Below are 4,521 nucleotides of genomic sequence, written 5' to 3'. Positions count from 1 at the left end.
TGGCCCTCTTCTCCAACAGTGGACTCCTTGAAGCAGGAAAATATTAAATTCATTAAGACAACTTTACAAATAGATTCTACGGCACAGACACTAAGGCACAGTATTACCACTTCCGTTTGCTGCCAGAGTCCTGCGGGGAGTGGTAGCCTTCAGGCAAAACTTGGATCAGTGATTTCTAACTTTTCTACTCAACTACTGTAAGAAAACTTACCTGGGTAAAATGAGCAGACTATTTCCGTGACTGCTCTGGGATGCTACTCAGGACTCTAGCACCCCGGAAGACAAGCCGTTAATTAAATATGAAAGAGTTGAGAGAGATTTGTTTTCATTGAGCTAGAAAAGTTATTTCTCTCTGCTCTCCTTTTCCTGAGGCTACAGGGAGCTTGGGGCTCAGAGATTTGTGAGCTGTAGTGGTTTTCGAATGTGCAGTTTAACCCTGAGCACAATGAGATGCAGTTTTTCAAGGCTTTAAAATGTGCATATGCACTTGGGAAGATGGGTGGGTACCACAGCACATGTCCGTCTATAGGTCAGAGGACAACTTGTTAATCAGTTCTCTTCCTCCACCATGTGTGTCGGCAGACAAGGCTCCTCACCTACTGAGCTAACAGTGTGCAGTCAGGCTAGCAGTGGGTTTTTTAATTAGGCACTAGGAAACACTGTGGTTGATGGACTGGCACTTGGAAAAAGCCAATGCTTAATTCTCCTCGCAGACTGGGCTACATTGGTTTGGGAAATCTTGATCTGTCTAAACCTGTACAGCCTCCAGTCAATTATTTCTATAACCTTTATCTTTTTATTCCCACCCCCAAACTGGACCCCATCACCCACTGAATGTGGTGGAGAAAGGCACCTCGTTTCTAACAGGTTTCAAGGATTTTAATATTGCAGGGAAAATAAGCTAAGCGCTCAGCCTGGGAAGATAGAGTCCCATTTTAAGAAATGACTTTGCTTTTATTGGTGCTCTGTCAATGTCCAATTAGGAAGCGCATCGTAAACAAGCTAGAAAAAGCCAGAGAATTGTGTGACCTATGACAGAGCACTCAGAAACGCTTACTTGGGCTACTTGGTTCATCAGACTATGCTTCTTCTTTGCAAACGTGGTCTTGGTTAACATTAGTTTCCACCTTCCCATGTCTTGGGGGAGCTGGATGAACCTTTCCAGAAATAAGTCTAATGATGGAAAGGGCAGACACTGTGTCTCAGCAGCTCAGATTTTTGTTATTTATTTATTTATTTGGTACTGAAGGCACACTTAGGCAGATCCGGCGACATTTGTTCCAGAGAACAGCTGTCTCTTGTTTCTCTGACTTCCCAAAAATAACCTTCCAAAGAGCTCTCATCAATTTCAAGTGACTTTCGACAATTGCCTAGAGGGAAGACACATATGGCAGACACATATTCAAATGAAACCCAACTGGATGATTAATCCACTCACCCCTTCACATGGTTGTCTGAAGTCTATACAGTCAGGCTGGTTACCTCAGCTGGGTGAGTCTCACCCAAGGGTTGCCATGAACAACTGTGCCTTCTTTGCCTGTTAGATGTGGTGATAATCACAATACTGACAATGTGACATCAGTGGCATACCTCCAGCCCAGCACCTTTGATGGACTGAAGCTAAGTTCAAGCAGAAGGAGGCACTGGCCAGCTTCAGAGGCGGAGTGCCGTGGTGAATATTTGAAGAGGCTACAAGTTACCATCGTGAACAGGGAGAAAGGAGCCGCCTGGAACTAAACGGTGCCAAGCAATGTGGAGGAGAAACGAGAAATGCCAGCATCCCTGCCACCACCAAAAGTCACAGGGAGACAGGAAAGTGGAAGGGACTTGGATCCATTGAAGGATTTTTCAGTTAAGAAAACTTGAGCTGGTATAGTGGCGAATGCCTTTAATCCCAGCACTCGGGAGGCAGAGGTAGGTGGAACTCTGTAAGTTCGAGGGTCTACAAAGCAAGGTCCAGGACAGCCAAAGCAGTTACATAGAAAAACTCTGTCTCAACACCCTCCCCCCCCCACCCCCCGCCGCCAAAAAAAAAGAGGAGGAGGAGAGATGGCTCAGCAATGAGCAAAGAGCAAGAGCAGTGACTGCTCTTCCGGAGGTCCTGAGTTCAATTCCCAGCAACCACATGGGGGCTCACAAGCATCTACAGTGGGATCTTCTGGTATGCAAGCATACATACAGACAGAGCCTTCATACATTAAAATAAATAATAAATAAATAAATGTAAAAAGAAAGAAAAAAGAAGAATCCAGGGCTGGCAAGATGGCTCATTGGGAAAAGACATTTGCCACTAGGCCTGACAGTTTGAGTTCCATTCCTAGGACTCACAAGGAAAGGACAGCTGAAAGTTATCCAAACCTCCCCACCCCCCCATACACACGTACACACACACACACACACACACACACACTGTGGCACGCAAGTGTCCAAACATGTCACACACATATATGCAATAGATGGTTTTGTTTTGTCTTTTAATTAAAAGAATAATCGGGACCGAGGGTATGTTCTGACCATATGGAAGTCTCATGGCTTGGGCCTCTTTAAAACACGTTCATGTCTCATTCCAGTCTATGGATACCCGCAAGGCAGCTGAGACATACATTATCGTTACATTGCAAAACGTACATCTTATTGTTGCTTTATTTTAGGGAAAGAGCCCTCTTTCAAGAAAACCGTGTGGTTTTCAAAACAGTTATGCGAGACAAAATGTAACTGTGAGAAAACACAGTGTGTTCATTAAACACCAGGAGAAATGGAACCATCTGAAAGGGTTTAAAGGAGACTGAGGAGCTGCCCTGCCTGGAGTGAAACCCCGGTCCATCTCTTACCACCTGCAGAAGACTGAGTCCTCCCTCATCTACAGTGACAGCTGGCATTCTCCCCGTGAGACTGACATAGGCCCCTGTGAATTAAAATACATGAAGAGCTTGGCACCCAGTAAGTCCTACACATTTTCAGTATTTCACTTATTCGTGAGCCCTGGTCTCGGGGATTCTGTATCCAGACCCCTCCTCCTGGAGCCTCCATCCCCTTTACCCTTCTTATGTACCCAGCCTTTTCCAGGCCTGGGGAAGAGCGGAGCATCTTGGGGCGGGTGGCTAGGAAGTCTGAGTGCTCCCAGACTGTGACTCCAAAGTTCTGACTAGAGCACCAGTTTCCAAACATATGATGTGATCATTTATCAGCATCCAAACACTGAATTCACCAGACAAAGACTTAGAAAATTGACACATTTGTTTCAATCAAAGCAAATAAATGATAGGCTTGCCTTATTAGGATGCAGAAACATTTTGTTTACATGGCCCAGAATTGCTTTCAACAAAAATCAGCCAGCAGGTGGAATCTCTTCCGTTTCCAGCAGTGAGACCGTTGGAAAGAGGCAGTCATTTTTGAGATATTTTCTTGGTCAAACCCCTGGAATTTGAAACCATCAGGGGCTAAACTCAGCTGACTTCAAACATCTCTGGGTTGAGCTCCCTAGCCTGTATGTTTGTCTTCAGACCATCCTCTCCAGCTCCCCTCATGCATATTCATGGCGATATTGTCAACGTTGTTACATCTGAGGATTCCTGTGCCCTGTGAAATCCTGAAATGTATGTTGTCAATGTGCACACCATTCCTGTCAGTCTTATCCGAGTGGTTCTGGGCATTGGGTTGCTCTTTTTATTCTCTCCGGAGCTGTGAAGACATGTTATCCCAGTTTTGAGGCCAGTTTAATTGCCAATCGACTAGGTATTCAATGTGATAAGGTATCTAAATCCTGAGTTTCCTCCTTTCATTAAAATGTAGATCCAATTTTCTTTTTCCTTAATGCCACATGCTGTTACCAAACCAAAATAATGGAAATAGTAAAAGCCAGATGTCACTTCAGTCTCAGATTTGATATGGGGCACAATTTCCTCTCCTCAAGCCTAATCTGCCAGTTATTTACTAACCCCATCCTCGGGAAGAATACACAATTTAAATGTAAATGCAATTTACATAGGGGAGCAGCTAGTAGATTTGCAGTTTCAATTGCCAATAACCATTTGCAAAGGGGGAAATCAGCCAAAGCAGAGATCAGCAGCTGTCAGTCTCAGGCTGAGTCATTCACCATCTCAGCTCTGTTCCCGTAGCCACCTGCCTCAGAGCCTCAGCTACAAGGCAAAGGGGTTACAACAGCCATGACCTCAGGTATTCGGCTCGGGATTCACCACTCCTCCAGGGAGGCTGGGTGAGCTTGCGTTTCCATGAGCAAAGCCCGCCGCCATCACCTTTGACAGCCAGCACTGACAAATTTCTCTCAACAAGTATCGACCATCTCTTAGAGCAGAGCCCAGCAGGCAGGATGTTTGGCTTAAGTCAAGGAAAGGGAAAGGAGATTTAAAAAAAAAAAAAAAATCAAGTATCATCGAAGAGCTCAGCGTCTGTGTTACGAGAAAAGAATACAGATCATTAAAAGAAAATAAGGTAAGTGTTAACAGGGAAGCCCTCAAAGTGTCATTCAGCCCGAGGCTTCCAGAAACAGCGAGCTTTGTA

The sequence above is a fragment of the Phodopus roborovskii genome, unplaced genomic scaffold, assembly GCF_943737965.1.
Source record: "Phodopus roborovskii unplaced genomic scaffold, PHOROB, whole genome shotgun sequence".
Classification (NCBI taxonomy): Eukaryota; Metazoa; Chordata; class Mammalia; order Rodentia; family Cricetidae; genus Phodopus; species Phodopus roborovskii.
The sequence above is the reverse complement of the archived record's forward strand: the minus strand, read 5'-3'. Positions refer to the sequence as shown.